Raw genomic sequence first — 21,808 nt, forward strand, 5'->3', positions numbered from 1 at the left:
GTGGCCATACTAGTATAAGCCCAGAGAGTGGCCATACTAGTATAAGCCCAGAGAGAGGCCAAACTAGTATAAGCCCAGAGAGTGGCCATACTAGTATAAGCCCAGAGAGAGGCCAAACTAGTTTAAGCCCAGAGAGTGGCCAAACTAGTATAAGCCCAGAGAGTGGCCAAACTAGTATAAGCCCAGAGAGTGGCCATACTAGTATAAACCCAGAGAGTGGCCATACTAGTATAAACCCAGAGAGTGGCCATACTAGTATAAACCCAGAGAGTGGCCATACTAGTATAAACCCAGAGAGTGGCCATACTAGTATAAACCCAGAGAGTGGCCATACTAGTATAAACCCAGAGAGTGGCCATACTAGTATAAACCCAGAGAGTGGCCATACAAGTTTAAGCCCAGAGAGTGGCCATACTAGTTTAAGCCCAGAGAGAGGCCAAACTAGTATAAGCCCAGAGAGTGGCCATACTAGTTTAAACCCAGAGAGTGGCCATACTAGTTTAAGCCCAGAGAGAGGCCATACTAGTATAAGCCCAGAGAGTGGCCATACTAGTATAAGCCCAGAGAGTGGCCATACTAGTTTAAGCCCAGAGAGTGGCCATACTAGTTTAAGCCCAGAGAGTGGCCAAACTAGTATAAACCCAGAGAGTGGCCATACTAGTTTAAGCCCAGAGAGTGGCCATACTAGTTTAAGCCCAGAGAGTGGCCATACTAGTTTAAGCCCAGAGAGTGGCCATACTAGTTTAAGCCCAGAGAGTGGCCATACTAGTTTAAGCCCAGAGAGAGGCCAAACTTGTTTAAGCCCAGAGAGAGGCCATACTAGTTTAAGCCCAGAGAGAGGCCAAACTCGTTTAAGCCCAGAGAGTGGCCATACTAGTTTAAGCCCAGAGAGAGGCCAAACTTGTTTAAGCCCAGAGAGAGGCCATACTAGTTTAAGCCCAGAGAGAGGCCAAACTCGTTTAAGCCCAGAGAGTGGCCATACTAGTATAAGCCCAGAGAGTGGCCATACTAGTTTAAGCCCAGAGAGTGGCCATACTAGTATAAGCCCAGAGAGTGGCCAGTACTAGTTTAAGCCCAGAGAGAGGCCAAACTAGTATAAGCCCAGAGAGTGGCCAGTACTAGTTTAAGCCCAGAGAGAGGCCAAACTAGTTTAAGCCCAGAGAGCCAGGGAGTAGTGAGCCTGTGTCAGGGTTTAATAATGAGCCTATGAGTCTGACAAGACCCTGGACATGGCCCCTGATACGGCTCCTGACAAGGCCCTTGATGGAGATTAGCTGACCCCTCTGGGTCAACGCTCCCATAACAGCCACTTTCCCATGCTGGCCTGCCTGCCTCAGTCCGTGATAGCCAAATGAGCTGGCTTCACTACTAATGATGTCTAAGTCTAACTGGCCTCTAAAGCCCAGTGCTGTTGTATAGTATGTATCTTTGTTCTGTATGAAAAATGGTTGACGGGAGATGAGGAGGGAAGACCAAGGGGGCCGGCCTATACAGCAGAGAGGAAAGTCAAACAATGAAAACACCAGGATCATTAGAACAAATGGCAGCTGGGCGAGTGACAGCTGCTTCCCCAGAGCGTGGGGGGATGTCTCAGGGCAGTGCAGCCAGTTAGCCCCTCAGCGCTGCCTGCCTCCCTGCTCCAGCCACAGAGAGTCACCGGTGGGAAAACAATGTTTGGGCCCTCCACAGATGTGCCTGTAGTGGGCCTGTCACAAGCACTTACCGTGACGGCCACTCACCCCTCTCCGTGGCTCTCTGTGTCTCTGTCACAGGTCAGCGGGTGACGGGCGGGGGGCAGCGCGACTCGCTGGCCACAGACCCATCTCTCATTAGGGCCCACCTTTTCCTCTTGGGAAATACTGTGACACGGCATTTAAATCAGCACGTAGCAACAACATCTATTTTCAACACGACACCTCTGTCACTTTTTTATTTATTTTGCAAGTGCAATTAACATTTGTACATGAATAATGGTTCTCATATATTATTTGGAATATCATTATACGGGAGAGGTTGTATTCATTTAGAGGCATGAGATTCAACTTACTTTATGAACTTAATAAAGTCTTCTGCTTCATTGTGATGTAGCCAAAAATAACACACATTTAAAGTATGGAACCAGAAATACAAGAGGGATTGTTGAACTCTCACAGCGGTGCAGCGGTCTAAGGCACTGTATCTCAGTGCAAGAGGGGTCCCTGGTTCAAATCCAGGCTGAATCACATCTGGCTGCGATTGGGAGGGCAGAACACAATTTGCCCAACGATGTCCTGGTTTGGTCATTGTAAATAAGGATTTTGTTCTTAACTGACTTGCCTAGTTAAATAAAAGGTTCAATCAAATCAAATACAAGTTGACCCCCCAAAAAATTACAATAAAATAACTGCTTCTTAAAAATGTTGTGCTTCTCGCAATTTATCGACATCAATTAAAAAGGCAGCTCATCTTATGGATTTTTAAATGAACCTGGCAGAATTCATTTTCAGTAATTGTTTAAATACAATCATACAGGGTCATTCGGAGAGCAAATTGCATTCCTAAAAGTTCTGCAAGAGGAAAACGGCGCTGAAATTGTTTGTTTGATAGACATTAGATGTTTCATTTCACGTTACATTTAATATCCACGATGAGAATAATGATTTATGCATATACTAAATGAGGTCAATTAGAGCAGATAGCATAACTGTATTTCCCCTGCTCTTTTATCTAAAAATGGATTGGGATTGATCATATTTATAGATTTCTCTTTATCAGAATAATCTAATTATTCCCCTCCGGGGAGAGGCTCAATGAAAAGCTGTTGTGTGTTGCATTTTATAACGGAGATGTTTCCCTTCACACAGCAACGACAACAATGACAAATGGAGCATGAGGACGTGGAGGGGCTGGGTGAGCGGATCAAAGCACGATGCAATGGGCTTCAGTTGCAAACGAGACATGGTCTAGCCTGCTCCAACCCCTACTCCGCGCTCAGTGAGCAGTGGGCTGAGGTATACAGGTACACACCCATTTAACACGACAAAAACATCCGTCTTCATCTGGGGCCACATCTGGGGCCGTGTGAGGTCATCTAGTGGCACAGCAGTGCTGGCGCTGCGTTACTTGTTGACTGTCTGAGCGACGACGATTTAACACGGGCTCGTAAATGAATCGTGAAGCGACTAATCTGATATTGTTCAATTGCATTAAAGAGGCTGGGATGTGTAGGGGAAGCACAGTGTTGAAACTGAGCAAGGCGTTGTGTGTGTGTGTGTGTGTGTGTGTGTGTGTGTGTGTGTGTGTGTGTGTGTGTGTGTGTGTGTGAGCACGTGTGTTGGGGGTGAGGGCTCTTTATGCACTACGGACCACGGTGTCTCTCTCCACTCAGACAGAGGCAGAGTTCTCTCTGATTATGATCATTTAGCCTAACCATACTTTGGACGTTAGAGCTCTGTGATGCTAATGCTCACACAGCGCACACAGATATTTCTGTGGTTGGGTGAATTCATAATATAATGTACCGTATCTTGATAGGGATAGGAACTATCTCAGCCAACGCCTCTATATTATCGAAAAGTCTCAATCAAGCCTCACGAAGTAGAAAGAGTAGAAAGCATTAAATAAATGATTATTTTGATTCACCTTATTGGGGATTAACATTAGTTGACTGACCCTGACAGTCAAAGTATATCATATTACAATACAAGGGTGTTGAACATTCCATCAGGTCTTAGTTCTTTGCTCCAAAAGAAAATTAAATCCCAGTTCCCCTGATATCTCCTCTGTTTTTCTTTCTTTCTCTATCCTTCCCTTGCCCTGTGTCTCTCTCTAAATTCGTGCCAGTCAGCGAGCTCTAGGCCTTTTTAAAAATATTTCAAAAAGATATCTGAGGAATCTATCTTACAGAAAACTGATGGAAAACATTGAATGTCATTGAACAATAACAGTGAGCCATGTCAGCAGCAGGCACCCGGGCAGTGGCCTACCTTTGAGACATAGCCTGAGGGTGTTTTGTCTTTGAGTTTTGTCAGCAGGGCCACTGACAGCTGGGCTCTCTCCCTGCTGGCCCAGGCCCCTGCCTGGTAGGCCCCTGCCTGCTTGGCTCCTGCCTTGGAGGCCCCTGCCTTGGAGGCCCCTGCCTTGGAGGCCCCTGCCTTGGAGGCCCCTGTCTGCTTGGCCCCTGCCTGGCCCTTGTCCTGAAGGGAGGCTGGGGGTTCTGCTGGGACTGCTCCATGATTGGTGTCACTGACATCACATCCACAGACCTGGAGAGAGACAAACACTTCATTCAGTGAGAGCTCGCTGGGGATATACTGCATGTCCACAAGGAATCTCTGAATAACTCACAGCCATAGGAGGCATTTCTCTTCATATAAAATGAAAGATGCACTACTCAGAAATTGCTCTGCCATTTCCTGATTGCTAAAATTCTAAGAGTTTGCCTAATTTCAGTTGTGACAAAATAAGCAAGTATAGTGTAAACCGCTGTGAAATATACTTTCCATAATAAAACATATATTTTCCAACCTTTGAAGCTGGTGTACAAAACCGAAAGTAAAAAAAAAACTTGAAATGGAGAAATAGAGCACATAGAACAGATCTACTTCTTCTTAGACTTGCTTATAATGAGAATGACAGATCTATAACTCACATTTCTTTGTGGATTTTGTCAGTTTGCCCAAAAAAGTTACATATTGCAGCTTTAATTGTGGGAATATTCTCTCGTTCTGTACTTATACACGTCTTCTCTACACGAAGACCGGAAAATAAAAATGTTGATAAACAATATCGAATTGCTCCTGTTGTGCTGTGATCTTGTCAGATCAGACTACCGTAAATCAGAAATGCAGCTGGTGTTCTCTCATGACCTGTCTCTGCAAAAACAAATTCCCCTATTTCTCACAGGAGAACGTTGACCTAATAAAACAAAATAACAGCTTCAGAGAGCTTAATAAAACATACAAATAGTTACAAACCCCTAAGCAGCACTTGAACAAGGAAACGTGAATGCAATAACTCAGTTAAGTCACAACCCCTTTATGAATGTGCTTTACTGATACTCAGTACTGTGCCCTGCCCATGGTCCGGGTCTGTCGGGGGGTCACCTCTGGCGTTCCACTGGTGTCTGCCTGCTTCCCTGTATCCGGCCACCCCCTGTGGCGGGGGGTCACCTCTGCACAGCCGAACCCATCCTGCAGGTAGGTTAGGACCAACCCAGGGAACACCTGTGGGAAAGATCACAGGGCAATGTAGTGTCATCAGGACATATCCACACAACCACAATAATTGTATTTATTTATTTGACCTTTATTTAACTAGGCAAGTCAGTTAAGAACAAATTCTTATTTTCAATGACGGCCTTGGAACAGTGGGTCACTGAAAATGGAAAAGTACAGGTAAGGATATAGCAGAATACAGTTCCCTGGCAGGAACACCACTCAGCGGAGTTTCAGAGCGCCACCTATAGTTTTTGATAAAACTCAAACTGTCATTAAACTTTCATTAAAATACACATTCAAGGTAGTGAATTAAAGCTACACTCGTTGTGAATCTATCCACCAAGTCAGATTTGTAAAATGCTTTTCGGCGAAAGCATGAGAAGCTATTATCTGATAGCATGTACCCCCAAAATACTGCAACGTCACCTAACGACAGATTTTGCGGTAGCCAGGGCTACCCAAAACGCTACCCAAAACGCAGAAATAAAATATAAAACATTCATTACCTTTGACGAGCTTCTTTCTTGGCACTCCTAGATGTCCCATAAACATCATTTTGGGTCTTTTTTGATTAAATCGGTCCATATATAGCCTAGATATTTATCTATGAAGACTGTGTGAACAACGAAAAAAATAGCGTTTTCTAACGTAATGTCATTTTTTTTAATTAAAAAAGTTGACGATAAACTTTCACAAAACATTTCGAAATACTTTTGTAATGCAACTTTAGGTATTAGTAAACGTTAATAAGCGATCAAATTGATCACGAGGCGATGTATATTCTTTAGCTGTCTGTCTGGAAATAATGTCCGGGTAAATCTCAACCAAAATATCCGGTCGGAGACCTGAACAAATGGCTTGTCTCTTCTTCGTTTGACCAAGAAACAAATCGTAGGCAAATGACAAGACTGTTGACATCGTGTGGAAGCTGTAGGTATTGCAACCTCAGCCCCATTTAATGTGGTTCGCCTTTAACAATGGGTTGAAGTGGTGGATGGATATATTTTTCCATTTTCAGTGATCAGATTTTCCTGCACTTTTCGATGAAACGCACGTTCTGTTATAGTCACAGCCGTGATTTAACCAGTTTTAGAAACGTCTGAGTGTTTTCTATCCATACATACTAATCATATGGATATACTATATTCCTGGCATGAGTAGCAGGGCGCTGAAATGTTGCGCGATTTTTAACAAAAAGCTGCGAAAATTCGCAACAGCCTTAAGGAGGTTTTAACTGCCTTGTTCAGGGGCAGAACAACATTTTTACATGGTCAGCTCGGGGATTCGATCTTGCAACCTTTAACCACTAGGCTGTCAGACCCTGACCATAGTTTGCTTTGTATGTTTCTATGTTTTGTTTGGTCAGGTTGTGATCTGAGTGGTCATTCTATGTTGTGTGTCTAGTTTGTCTGTTTCTGTGTTTGGCCTAATATGGTTCTCAATCAAAGGCAGGTGTTAGTCATTGTCTCTGATTGGGAACCATATTTAGGTAGGCTGTTTGGGGTTGGGGTTTGTGGGTGATTGTTCCCGTCTTTGTGTTTGTTACACCAGATAGGGCTGTTTTAGTTTTTTCACGGTTCTTGTTTTTGTATATTGTTCCATTTTCATCCTTATTAAAGATGTATCACAATAACCACACTGTGTTTTGGTCCACCTCTCCTTCAACAGAAGAATCCCGTAACAGAATCACCCACCACAACAGGACCAAGCGGCGTGGTGACAGGCAGCGGCAGCGAGAACAGCGCGAGGAGTACTGGACATGGGAGGATGAGTTGGATGGAAAAGGACCCTGGGCACAGCCTGGAGAATATCGCCGCCCCAAAGAAGAGCTGGAGGCGGCGAAGGCGGATAGGCGCTGGTATGAGGAGGCAGCACCGCGGCGTGGATGGAAGCTCGAGAGTCAGCCCCAAAAATGTATTTGGAGGGGGCACACAGGAAGTGTGGCGAAGCCAGGTAGGAGACCTGCGCCAACTTCCTGTGTTTACCGGGGGGCTAGAGAGACCGGGCAGGCACCGTGTTATGCTGTGAAGCGCACGGTGTCCCCAGTGCGGGTGCATAGCCCGGTGCGGTACATACCAGCTCCGCGTTTCAGCCGGGCTAGAGTGGGCATCGAGCCAAGTGCCATGAAGCCGGCTCTACGCATCTGGTCTCCAGTGCGTCTCCTTGAGCCGGCTTACATGCCTGCATAGCCCAGTGCGGGCTATTCCACCTCGCCGCACTGGCAGGGTGCCCGGGAGCATTCAACCAGGTAAGGTTGTGCAGGCTCGGTGCTCGGAGCTCCAGTGCGCCTGCACAGTCCGTTCTATCCGGTACCACCTCCACGCACCAGCCCTCCGGTGGCAGCCCCCGCACCAGGCTGTCTCGGTCTCATCCCTACAGGTGCTCCCGCCTGTCCAGTGCTGCCGGAGCCTTCCTCCTCTCCAGCGCTGCCGGAGTCTCCCGCCTGTCCAGCGCTGCCAGAGCTGCCAGTCTGCAAGGAGCTGCCAGTCTGCAAGGAGCTGCCAGTGCTGCAAGGAGTTGCCAGAGCTGCCAGTGTGCAAGGAGCTGCCAGAGCTGCCAGTGTGCAAGGAGCTGCCAGAGCTGCCAGTGTGCAAGGAGCTGCCAGAGCTGCCAGTCTGCATGGAGCAGCCAGAGCTGCCAGTCTGCATGGAGCAGCCAGAGCTGCCAGTCTGCATGGAGCAGCCAGAGCTGCCAGTCTGCATGGAGCAGCCAGAGCTGCCAGTCTGCATGGAGCAGCCAGAGCTGCCAGTCTGCATGGAGCAGCCAGAGCTGCCAGTCTGCATGGAGCAGCCAAAGCTGCCAGTCTGCATGGAGCAGCCAGAGCTGCATGGAGCAGCCAGAGCTGCCAGTCTGCATGGAGCAGCCAGTTTGCATGGAGCAGCCAGTGCCGCCAGCCTGCATGGAGCAGCCAGTGCCGCCAGCCTGCATGGAGCAGCCAGTGCCGCCAGCCTGCATGGAGCAGCCAGTGCCGCCAGCCTGCATGGAGCAGCCAGTGCCGCCAGCCTGCATGGAGCAGCCAGTGCCGCCAGCCTGCATGGAGCAGCCAGTGCCGCCAGCCTGCATGGAGCAGCCAGTGCCGCCAGCCTGCATGGAGCAGCCAGTGCCGCCAGCCTGCATGGAGCAGCCAGTGCCGCCAGCCTGCATGGAGCAGCCAGTGCCGCCAGTCTGCATGGAGCAGCCAGTGCCGCCAGTCTGCATGGAGCAGCCAGTGCCGCCAGTCTGCATGGAGCAGCCAGTGCCGCCAGTCTGCATGGAGCAGCCAGTGCCGCCAGTCTGCATGGAGCAGCCAGTGCCGCCAGTCTGCATGGAGCAGCCAGTGCCGCCAGTCTGCATGGAGCAGCCAGTGCCACCAAAATCAAATCAAATCAAATTTATTTATATAGCCCTTCGTACATCAGCTGATATCTCAAAGTGCTGTACAGAACCAGTCTGCATGGAGCAGCCAGTGCCGCCAGCCTGCATGGAGCAGCCAGTGCCGCCATTCAGCCAGGATCTGCCAGAGTCGTCAGTCTGTCCCGAGTTGCCCCTCTGTCCAGTGGGTTCATTTAGAAGGGTCGCCGTGGTTAGGAGGCCACGGAAGCGGACAATGGGGCGGACTAAGACTATGGTGAAGTGGGGGCCACGTCCAGCACCAGAGCCGCCACCGCGGACAAATGCCCACCCAGACCCTCCCCAATAGGTTCAGGTTTTGCGTCCGCACCTTGGGGGCTGTAGGCTGTTTGGTGTTGGTTTGTGGGTGATTGTTCCCTTCTTTGTGTTTGTTACACCAGATGTTTTCAGTTTTTCACGTTTCTTGTTTTTGTATAATGTTCCATTTTCATCCTTATTAAAGATGTATCACAATAACCACGCTGCGTTTTGGTCCGCCTCTCCTTCAACAGAAGAATCCCGTGACATAGGCTACCTGTTGCCTCAAATAACAACACAACAGAGGCCAGGTGGAGAGACATGGTAGTTTCAAAATACCAGGATCTGTATTCAAAATAAATACTGCAAAAAATGAGAGACTGTGGAGTACAGGATTTTCTGCTTGTGGTATCCTTAGAATCCTTTCCTCCTTTGTATTTGCACTTGATAATAAAGGACAAACCTTTGTAGAAATGCTGCCATCTTCTCCAAAGCTCCACCGTTGAAATGGACTGCCCTTTTGATCCTGTGCGTTTGCAGAGGTCGAAGGTAGACAGAGTGAATAAGTCTATTCATCTGTATTCACTTACGTCTATGTTTATGTGGACAAAACGTGCCAGATGAAAGTATAGCGGGCACCTTCTCCGTATGTTGAGCATGTGGGCCTCTGGGTATGACGAAGCCCTCCGGGTCCTCCAGAAGAGACTGTCATGGAGGAGACAGCCAGGCCGAGCTGGGGCAAGGCCTTACTCAGGATCTCCCCTGTCTAGCACAGCACAGCAAGAGGATGGGGAGGAGGTAGGGAGGGAGAGAGAGAGGGAGGGAGAGAAGAAATTGAGAAACCTGTCCAACCAAAAACATAGAGACCCGGAAAACCTGAGTCTACGCCTTCACTATGGTGAATCACTAAAACAATACAGAAACACACTACGGAAAAGAAGGAACAGCATGTCAGAAATCAGCTCAATGCAATTGAAGAATCCATAGACTCTAACCACTTCTGGGAAAATTGGAAAACACTAAACAAACAACAACACGAAGAATTATCTATCCAAAATGGAGATGTCTGGGTAAACCACTTCTCCAATCTTTTTGGTTCTATAACAAAGAACAAAGAGCAAAAACATATACATGATCAACTACAGATCTTAGAATCAACTATTAAAGACTACCAGAACCCACTGGATTCTCCAATTACATTGAATGAGTTACAGGACAAAATAAAAACCCTCCAACCCAAAAAGGCCTGTGGTGTCGATGGTATCCTCAATGAAATTATCAAATATACAGACAACAAATTCCAATTGGCTATACTAAAACTCTTTAACATCATACTTAGCTCTGGCATCTTCCCCAATATTTGGAACCAAGGACTGATCACCCCAATCCACAAAAGTGGAGACAAATTTGACCCCAATAACTACCGTGGAATATGTGTCAACAGTAACCTTGGGAAAATCCTCTGCATTATTATTAACAGCAGACTCGTACATTTCCTCAATGAAAACAATGTACTGAGCAAATGTCAAATTGGCTTTTACCAAATTACCGTACAACAGACCATGTATTCACCCTGCACACCTTAATTGACAACCAAACAAACCAAAACAAAGGCAAAGTCTTCTCATGCTTTGTTGATTTCAAAAAAAAGCCTTCGACTCAATTTGGCATGAGGGTCTGCTATACAAACTGATGGAAAGTGGTGTTGGGGTAAAACATATGACATTATAAAATCCATGTACACAAACAACAAGTGTGCGGTTAAAATTGGCAAAAACACACACATTTCTTCACACAGGGTCGTGGGGTTAGACAGGGATGCAGCTTAAGCCCCACCCTCTTCAACATATATATCAACGAAGCGGGCACTAGAAAAGTCTGCAGCACCCGGCCTCCCCTGCTAGAATCCGAAGTCAAATGTCTGCTGTTTGCTGATGATCTGGTGCTTCTGTCACCAACCAAGGAGGGCCTACAGCAGCACCTAGATCTTATGCACAGATTCTGTCAGACCTGGGCCCTGACAGTAAATCTCAGTAAGACCAAAATAATGGTGTTCCAAAAAGGTCGAGTCACCAGGACCACAAATACAAATTCCATCTCGACACTGTTGCCCTAGAGCACACAAAAACTATACATACCTTGGCCTAAACATCAGCGCCACAGGTAATTTCCACAAAGGTGTGAACGATCTGAGAGACAAGGCAAGAAGGGCATTCTATGCCATCAAAAGAAACATAAATTTCAACATACCAATTAGGATTTGGCTAAAAATACTTGAATCAGTCATAGAGCCCATTGCCCTTTATGGTTGTGAGGTCTGGGGTCCGCTCACCAACCAAGACTTCACAAAATGGGACAAACACCAAATTGAGACTCTGCACGCAGAATTCTGCAAAAATATCCTCCGTGTACAACGTAAAACACCAAATAATGCATGCAGAGCAGAATTAGGCCGATACCCACTAATTATCAAAATCCAGAAAAGAGCCATTAAATTCTACAACCACCTAAAAGGAAGCGATTCACAAACCTTCCATAACAAAGCCATCACAAACAGAGAGATGAACCTGGAGAAGAGTCCCTAAGCAAACTGGTCCTGGGGCTCTGTTCACAAACACAAACACACCCTACAGAGCCCCAGGACAACAGCACAATTAGACCCAACCAAATCATGAGAAAACAAAAAGATAATTACTTAACACATTGGAAAGAATTAACAAAAAAACAGAGCAAACTAGAATGCTATTTGGCCCTACACAGAGAGTACACAGCGGCAGAATACCTGACCACTGTGACTGACCCAAAATTAAGGAAAGCTTTGACTATGTACAGACTCAGTGAGCATAGCCTTGCTATTGAGAAAGGCCGCCGTAGGCAGACATGGCTCTCAAGAGAAGACAGGCTATGTGCTCACTGCCCACAAATGAGGTGGAAACTGAGCTGCACTTCCTAACCTCCTGCCCAATGTATGACCATATTAGAGAGACATATTTCCCCCAGATCACACAGATCCACAAAGCCGAAAACATATCCAATTTTGAAAACTCCCATACCTACTGGGTGAAATTCCACAGTGTGCCATCACAGCAGCAAGATTTGTGACCTGTTGCCACGAGAAAAGGGCAACCAGTGAAGAACAAACACCATTGTAAATACAACCCATATTTATGCTTATTTATTTTATCTTGTGTCCTTTAATTATTTGTACATTGTGTATATATGTATATGTGTATATGTATATATATATATGTATGTATATATATATATATGTATATGTATATGTATGTGTATATATATGTATATATATATATATATATATATATATGACATTTGTAATGTCTTTACTGTTTTGAAACTGTTGTATGTGTAATGTTTACTGTTAATTTTTGTTGTTTTTCACTTTATATATTCACTTTGTATGTTGTCTACCTCACTTGCTTTGGCAATGTTAACACATGTTTCCCATGCCAATAAAGCCCTTGAATTGAATTGAATTGAATTGAGTTAAGAGGCAGAGGAGGAAACACAATGTCACAAACGGGACACTTCCCCTCCATGGATCACTCGCGTCAGGCGGCTGTCCGAGTCACTGAGCTCCCGAGCCAGGGAGAATGGGATTTCACAGTTCAGCTTCCATTCGGACGTATTATTATTCCCTTTTACGTTGACAGCGGTGCGACCATGACCTCACGACCACTGAGAAACACCTCATCCCCCAACAGGGTCTCGTTTCAGTCGGAGGCCAGAGGAGAACGCCATTAAAGGGCAATTGTGTAATGAACCAATAGCCACGTTTCACACGACGACTCTGTGAAGTCTACCGTTCCTTTGCCCGACTGCATTAGAACAGTGCATATCTATTAGCTTAGCATGGCCTAGGGTGCGGATATATCCTACCAGAAGGAATAGGCCTGCTATTAAGTGCTACGTCTGAATCCCTCCCATCGAGAGTGTGTCAAGTCCATGGCATCACGGCTAATTGGAACACACTAAGTGACTCAACTGGCGTCGCGTTGTGTAAAATGGTGTCGCCCACGCCGATAAAGAAGACACGGCAGTGGATCACACGGACAGATCTCTTCTCAAGCCCTCCAGGCACGGCGGCGAGAGGGAAGGATTAGGAACAGGACAAGGCTAATCAGTGAACTGAGGGATATCCCGTCTGCGGTGTCTGTTCCGCTTCGAGGGGCAAACCGCTCCTCTCACCACGTGACGGCCCTTGTTTTTGTCGTTCGGGTTCTACTAGGATACGAGGGTTCTTCTGGACAACCCGTTGTTAAAGCACAGCAGAGTATCGCTCTATGATATGGCACATGTATGATCTGCGACAGTCAATTGGCCTCGTAAAAAGAAAGGAGGCTACTGGCCAAGCTGACCGGTGCAGTCAGAGTTATACTGATGTGACATACAGTATTTCCTGTTTTGCCTTCGCTGTGACCAAGTCAATACATACCATATTGGATCAACCAATTAGGGTTCATCTAACCTAATACTATTTCACCTCCCATGCAGGAGGGAAGGAACCGTTCGTTTGGGGCTCACTGAACAGTGAAATGTAGATGAATTAGGGTGGGAAAGTGTGAAAACCCAGATGAGAATGCTGCTGCCTGCCTGCGCCTCTGCGTGTGTTACGCATGGATATGAGCACGGCCTGGTGTGCAGGACAATGAAGCACTGCATCCGGCCCACTGAGTGGATCCAGGCCTGGTGAACTGGAACTCACCTGGACCGTCCAGTACACAATAACAACAATGACAACGACATCAACAGCAAACGGCCGAGGCACCCTCACCAGATGATCTCCACTGGGTTCCACGCGGAGCGGAGGGTTAGCGAACCCCGGGCCAACCTTTCCCAAACTCCTACAACCACCAAAAGTTTGCTGTCGCCATAAGTCACTCGAGCCAAGAGCTAATGCAGCTGGGCTCAATTCTGTTGGTTAAAATCAGCAAAGCGCTTAGACAAAGTATACTGCTCTGTAGATATGTGTATTGCGCAACCGTCTGCAGGTTATTGAGGGGCTTATAAGTGGCCCAGTTGAACACCCCTAAGCTAAGATACTGCACCTCGGTTATGATCCATATTTGTACTGACGCTGACTTGGTCCACTTCACAACCGTGGCAGAAGGAAGCAGCACCACTTCTGGCCTCTCCCGAAACACGTAGAAAACACAGCTTACAGCAAGAGTGCACATTAAAGCCTTACGGTATACAGTACCATACGTAAAGTGCGTTTTAGTTCTGATAATAATCACAGTGCAGTCTGAAGATAAAAACGGCCACATCCCCTTTAACCGTACACGTTTTACATGAATGACATACGTTCCATCCTTGCTATGAGGCGTCACCTTCTGGAAATCTTAAGTGCAATTTAGGGTGGGGGCACGCATCCTGTCTACATGAACTGTCATTACAAGTGGCTCGTCAAAAGGAGGTGATGAAACCTAGACCTTGTTTCTATTGGGATCTCTCTCTTTCCTGAGGAGTTCCAATGGGGGAGACAGTTTAAGCACCCGTCTTCTCCTTCAAGCTTTACACCCCTTTACACTGTAGAGAGATCTACACGCTTTACACCCCTTTACACTGTAGAGAGATCTACACGCTTTACACCCCTTTACACTGTAGAGAGATCTACACGCTTTACACCCCTTTACACTGTAGAGAGATCTACACGCTTTACACCCCTTTACACTGTAGAGAGATCTACACGCTTTACACCCCTTTACACTGTAGAGAGATCTACACGCTTTACACCCCTTTACACTGTAGAGAGATCTACACGCTTTACACCCCTTTACACTGTAGAGAGATCTACACGCTTTACACCCCTTTACACTGTAGAGAGATCTACAAGCTTTACACCCCTTTACACTGTAGAGAGATCTACAAGCTTTACACCCCTTTACACTGTAGAGAGATCTACACGCTTTACACCCCTTTACACTGTAGAGAGATCTACACGCTTTACACCCCTTTACACTGTAGAGAGATCTACACGCTTTACACCCCTTTACACTGTAGAGAGATCTACACGCTTTACACCCCTTTACACTGTAGAGAGATCTACACGCTTTACACCCCTTTACACTGTAGAGATCTACACGCTTTACACCCCTTTACACTGTAGAGAGATCTACACGCTTTACACCCCTTTACACTGTAGAGAGATCTACACGCTTTACACCCCTTTACACTGTAGAGAGATCTACACGCTTTACACCCCTTTACACTGTAGAGAGATCTACACGCTTTACACCCCTTTACACTGTAGAGAGATCTACACGCTTTACACCCCTTTACACTGTAGAGAGATCTACACGCTTTACACCCCTTTACACTGTAGAGAGATCTACACGCTTTACACCCCTTTACACTGTAGAGAGATCTACACGCTTTACACCCCTTTACACTGTAGAGAGATCTACACGCTTTACACCCCTTTACACTGTAGAGAGATCTACATGCTTTACACCCCTTTACACTGTAGAGAGATCTACACGCTTTACACCCCTTTACACTGTAGAGAGATCTACACGCTTTACACCCCTTTACACTGTAGAGAGATCTACACGCTTTACACCCCTTTACACTGTAGAGAGATCTACAAGCTTTACAATGCTTTACAGACTGTAGAGAGATCTACAAGCTTTACACCCCTTTACAGACTGTAGAGAGATCTACAAGCTTTACAACGCTTTACAGACTGTAGAGAGACCTACAAGCTTTACAACGCTTTACAGACTGTAGAGAGACCTACAAGCTTTACAATGCTTTACAGACTGTAGAGAGACCTACAAGCTTTACAATGCTTTACAGACTGTAGAGAGATCTACAAGCTTTACAATGCTTTACAGACTGTAGAGAGACCTACAAGCTTTACAACCCTGTACAGACTGTAGAGAGACCTACAAGCTTTACACCCCTTTACAGACTGTAGAGAGACCTACAAGCTTTACACCCCTTTACAGACTGTAGAGAGACCTACAAGCTTTACACCCCTTTACAGACTGTAGAGAGACCTACAAGCTTTACACCCCTTTACAGACTGTAGAGAGACCTACAAGCTTTACACCCTGTTACAGATTGTAGAGAGACCTACAAGCTTTACACCCTGTTACAGATTGTAGAGAGACCTACAAGCTTTACATCCCTTTACAGATTGTAGAGACCTACAAGCTGTACACCCCTTTACAGACTGTAGAGAGACCTACAAGCTTTACACCCTGCTACAGATTGGAGAGAGACCTACAAGCTTTACACCCTGCTACAGATTGTAGAGAGACCTACAAGCTTTACAACCCTTTACAGATTGCAGAGAGACCTACAAGCTTTACACCCCTTTACAGATTGCAGAGAGACCTACAAGTAGAGCACTTTTGATGAACTTTCCTTGACTTGCCTTGATCATCACGGTTTTATCTCTCTGAATCCTCATCTCATCGGAAGAGCGATCTGTTACCTTGAGCTGTGTGAAGTGGGCATCAGAGTCCACTGTGGCTTTAAGGCCCGTATGGTCTCAGTTGATTGGCTTCTGTCAAACGGAAATCCTTCCACAGCCTCCCGTCTACACAAGAACACAAACCCCATAGAAAGGAATACAATGACTGGTTCAATTCAAGCAGTTTCATCAACACTATTTTACCACTGTCTACATTGTAACAAGTCTATGTTGTTCAGCAGTACAGACAGAGTACAGTATCTGATGACTGAGGAGCTACCCCTTCACTATCACAGCATGGCGTTATGGATTTCCTCTGGGTGGAGGACAAGGCACTGCGATAGCTCAGACTTTGAGAGTGTGTGTGTGTGTGTGTGTGTGTGTGTGTGTGTGTGTGTGTGTGTGTGTGTGTGTGCGTACAAACAGGAGTGCACAGTAGTCTAGTCTCTCATTCAGACACCTATTAGGGTCTCTAGTCAGTCAGTCATGTATATGAGCCCATTATTTCACAGCTCACATCCTGACTGTCTGCTAATAATTGATCTTTCCCTTACGGTGTCTTACTGCCTGCCTCAAACCTACACATACCAGGATGGTTCATAGCTGGGTTACATACTGTTGCAAGCAGCTCCACATCTCTACCAGTAGCACCTCTTGCTATCACTAATCCTTCAGGATTTTGGCAATGAGGCCCTTTATCTACTAGTCTTTGTGCTAAGCTAGTTAGCATCGGCTCGCGAACCGACCTCCTTCATACTGGACGCAGAGACAGATAAAGAGGTATCCACGAGTTCACCTGACTCTGGGGAAGTTGTTTGAAGGGACACCCACGTCCTGAAGTAACCCTCAAACATAAGGCCTGTGGAAACAGTCAGCGAGAGAGGGCGAACATCACGTAGTCGGAGGGGCGTGTCCGTCACTTTTTGAAGCCTGTAGGTAGTGATGTGTCTGGATCCAGCGGCGCTCTGTACACAGCATGGTGGTAACCCCTATCCCCTGCCGCCAGAGCCTTCTCCACCACCCAGGGACAGTGCAGCACCGTGAGGAGCCCTGCAGGATACAGGACACAAACACACTGCATTAGACAAGAGGGACTGACTGACACAGGGGCAGTAGGTACACTACTGGAGAATAGACAGGATCAGGCATCAACATCAACTTGGTGGTGGCTTGCATGATATTTACAATACTGTAACACTGCTGCAGGGGATGTTTTCTAAATAGGTTGCGGAATGTATTGAGTCTAATTTGACAATCTTGTATCGTAGAGATTCAAATCAGATTCGAAAGAAAAGCACTGAAATCGGTCTAAACTGGAAATGTCCTGAAGCAACACAGAACCACTCGTGACTGTTCTCTTTGCATATGGCTCGTCTGTCCCTGTGTTGATCACATTTACCAAAGGTCCAATGAAACTGTCATGAACTCAGTTAAAACACTGTTTCTTAGTGTAGGAGACTAATTAGTCAAACGCTTAGACATGAACACACAAAAAAAACCCACACGCCTTTCTCTTCTCAAAACCGGACACCGTATTGGATTAATGAACTTGACGGAGAGACGTGGAAACTCTGTCCTAGATTAGCTGTGCTCCCAGTGCTCTCAAGCTTGAACTTCTTGCCACGCAAACGCTCAAAGCCTATCAGAGCAGCTTGGCAGGATAATATCAGATTGGAGTAGATTAGCAGTGCTAACAATCTCCCCCTTCCTGACACTGTTCACTGTCACGGCAAAATGACAGAGCCTCTAATGACAAGTTCCTCGGCTGCAGTACTTGAGCACACGTCAAGACAACTCCTTTACCCTGGTGACAGGATTCTCACCAAGTCGTGGGTGTAATTGTATTAGATTTACACATTAAGACTATTAACACGTTTGGCTGTTGCCATCCCTTTATGTGGGTTTTGCGTGGCTGGGAATTATGACACTGACCAGTCGAGTCAAGCTTTCCTAGTTTCTTACATCCTCATTTGTAAGATTTACTCCACAACACAATATCGTACTTGACAAAGTTGTTGAACGGTATCACTGGCTGAGATGTGATCTTATTTGGGGCAAGGGGTGGACAGGGAACCCAGGCTACAGTGAGTGTACAAGAGCATGGTTTAACCCCAGAACCCTAGGCCCCCAGATCCTTACACATATAGTATATGACTTTATTTTCGCCGTGAACGCGGGGCCATGGGCTCCATTGTGTTTTCCGGATTCGAATCGACGATCAACTCAAGAAATGAGTTGAACCTTGTGAACCCGGCTGCGGTCGGAGGACTAGCAAAGCTGCTGGCGGCACAATGACGCTTAGAGAGATTAGGAGCGGGTTCTAGTAACACAGACCCAGCTCTGCTCTGCACCAGCTCCAGCCTGATAGACTGATCCAGCCTGACTGCTGAGTGACAGTAAGCCACGGCTATCTACCAAAGGTCAGGAGATCACAGATCACAGGTGGTTGGGTGACGGAATGCGCCGGGCCTCTGGCTCAGACCTGTAACGGGACAGGGGACAGCGGTCCCAACTTGCCCCTACGCATCTTACTCTACTACAGGCTTAGAAAAAGAGGACTAAACGAGGAAACAAAACCCCACATTTTACTCCGTTAGTTACAGGTTTCAGAATTCTGTAACCGGACACATGTCCGATATATAATGTGCCACACCGTTCACAACCAAGAAACATACGTCTACCTATTGTAGTGTTCCTCGTGAGAAGAGACTGTCAAAGAGGCATACAAAGCCAAATGTGGTAAGTAGCATGTCGGGACAAACACTTGCTAATCTAATGCTTTCTGGGTGGCTGGTCAGCCCCACTGGGGGTTCTAGGCTAGGGCTAAGAGAGGCTGGTGGAGGCCTCCTTGCAGCTGCTTACCTGGGGCTACTAAGGCCTCCCCACATGCAGGAGCCCCAGAGGTTAGGAGCAACCCCTCAGGGACCGGGGGCACGTCCTGCAGACAGGGGAACGCCAGCAGACACCCTCTCTACACGACTCAGCTCAAATGAGTAAGTCCAAGGGCTTTCACAATGACATACGAAAGATACAATGCAACGAATGTGTACTTACTTTTGGTTTTATAGCTGTTTTTTGTAGTGTTATGACACCCAAAAGATGACGACACAAACGAATCTTGTTTTGTTGTCACCTAACTGGAATAGGGGACTCAGGGCATGACTAATATCATAGGTCTACTACCGAACAGCTCTGTTGCGCTCAGCACCGCTGATAGTGATCAAGTCCACAGCAGGATTTGACTTGATATGACGGCCTGTTTTCAGTCTGTGACAGTCTCAAGAGAGATATCTCAAACGACAACCGGGGAACGAGGCGGATACACAACATTTCAATAGATATTCTACATATATTATAGATGGTTAAAATATTTCAAGGCGGTATCGACTACATTTTCTTGAACTAACGTCAACGTGACATTTTATGGTGTGGGATTTTTATTTTATCTTTCCCATTTGTTGTGATCGGGCTTCTCTCCCATTCAAGATGAATCCTTTCCTTTCAAAGGGAGTGACAGTTGATAAGGCTATTATAGCTGTTAGAAGTTAATCTTATTCCTAATCTCCATGTCATCACAAATGCAGTTCGATGCGATACGGACCTGCAACCGTCTACTGTTTATCAAAACTCCATGTTGTAAATCTCCGAGAGGTATTACTTCCAGTCAGTGGCCGCGTCATCATTAATCCCTGTCCAATTGGAGTCTTCCCCAGGGAAGGCTATCACCACGGATAAATGATTTCCCCTCGCTACCAAATTAGACGCAATCAAACCCGTGCAGGCGCATACATACATAAATCTGATCCAGCACACTGAAACAGCGACGCAACTTTTCCCAAAGTGTTTTTGAAATGTCAATTTCTCTGCACAAGAAGGTAGACTATAGCTGAATACTGAAAGAGTTTTTCAAGACCCAGACATGTGTAATTTGCCAAATACACTTTTCAATTACTCTCCCATGTGGGAGGAAGGGAGGGAGGCAGATGAGATGAGGCTGAGGATAGAGCCAGTGTAATGGGTCAGGGCAGCCCTGCCAGCCTGCAACAATGACAGAGCTCTGGGCTCCAGGCCCCCCCACAGCGCTCCCATCTGCAATCATTACAGTGACTACTGAGACATGAAAAGCCCCGCACTCCCGCCGCGCACCACGCTGACATGTGCCCATCAGGCACCACGCACACTCACACCGCACGTTAGGGGGAGAGAAGAGAAGACCGAAAGATGTCATGTCCCACTCAACCAGAGTGCCCACCACAACACTCCTCATAAGACATACTATGCATTCAGGGTTGTTATCAGATAGAAACAGTGTCTGTACTCTTAGTGCAGCAGGTGTGATGGGGAGACGACTGTCACTGGTCCATACGATGATTCAGAAGCAAAGAGCCCTAAGAGGCTGGGAGTGGGGAAAGGGGAACGATAGAGGAGATTCACGCTGGGACCAGAACCCGAACCAGGGTTTACCGGTAGTGTTCACCATACGACAGGCCAAAACCTCTGGTCGGTGAGGAGGTGATGGAGGCTGGCTACCACCCCACCCTGCTCATCAAACAAACCGGTGGGGATGAGGCAGGGACCAGAGGGGCGGTAACCCACCCCAGACCCCAGTCTCTAGCCTTTGATGGATTATCTGCAGAAGCTGGGAAGACCACATGATTTACTGCAGAGAAGAGTAATACTTTCATAAATAACCTGTCTCAAACCTGTAGCTGTTCAGAGCTGTGAGGATGGTGACACTTGGGAGTAGAGAAACGAAACAGTGATTGTCGCGGCAGTGCGAAATGACAAGGAGGTGTGTTGTGCTTCAGAGGGCAGATAAGAGTGTAGGTTTTCCACCAGTAGGGGGCGACAGAGGATTAACATTAGGGCTCTGACCTGTTTCTATTCTTAATACGAACAAATACACTGTCAAACTGATCTCTCACTCAATCAAAGCTCTCTTACCCAACTTTATACGCATTTTTGAGTAACAACCCATCTTTTGACACAATGTAAAGTATCTATGTCTACATGAAATATTTTACATTTAAAATAGGTGAGAAAGGGAACAGTGCATGGAACCTTTCTTATCTGTTTAGTGTTAATGGATGTAGCAGGAAGGTACTCACCCAGTCCATCATGACCGTGCCGTCGTCCTCACAGCCTTCCTCCAGCTCGGTTCCGTTGATGAGCACCAGTGCGCCCCCGTGTGCCTTCCCATCCTCAGCAAACAACAAATAAGAAAGTCAATTCATAAACAACAATTCATTTGCATTATCATAACGTCATACCCTGTCCTCCTGCTAAAGACAGCCATTACAGCAAATAAAATTTAAAAAACAGATCTTAGGTGACGCGGATCTTATTCACCCGGTACGCGCATACACACGTACTGCACACACACGTACACACACATGCACACACGCAGACACCCAGAAACACTCCACCACATATCTGCTAATCGATTCAGCCTTGCTCAACTAAAATAATTGCCCAAGCACCTGTCCGTTAGGTCTGAGGGAGAGAGAGTGTCACACATCAGGCCTGGTGGGAGATGCGACAGGGC

The 21,808-nt window shown here is 46.6% G+C and overlaps 1 long non-coding RNA gene across 1 annotated transcript; it reads right to left on the minus strand.

Annotated features, from left to right (window-relative positions):
• Window positions 1-1,924: 1,924 nt before the first annotated feature.
• LOC118400736 (uncharacterized) lies at window positions 1,925-20,402 on the minus strand. Its single transcript, XR_004829085.2, has 5 exons — window positions 19,318-20,402; window positions 17,060-17,313; window positions 16,285-16,389; window positions 5,085-5,204; window positions 1,925-4,244 (listed from the first exon to the last, which is right to left on the minus strand). It is a non-coding gene; the product is annotated as an uncharacterized LOC118400736 (long non-coding RNA).
• Window positions 20,403-21,808: the final 1,406 nt, after the last annotated feature.

This window comes from Oncorhynchus keta, chromosome 22 (assembly GCF_023373465.1).
Source record: "Oncorhynchus keta strain PuntledgeMale-10-30-2019 chromosome 22, Oket_V2, whole genome shotgun sequence".
NCBI classification, from domain to species: Eukaryota; Metazoa; Chordata; class Actinopteri; order Salmoniformes; family Salmonidae; genus Oncorhynchus; species Oncorhynchus keta.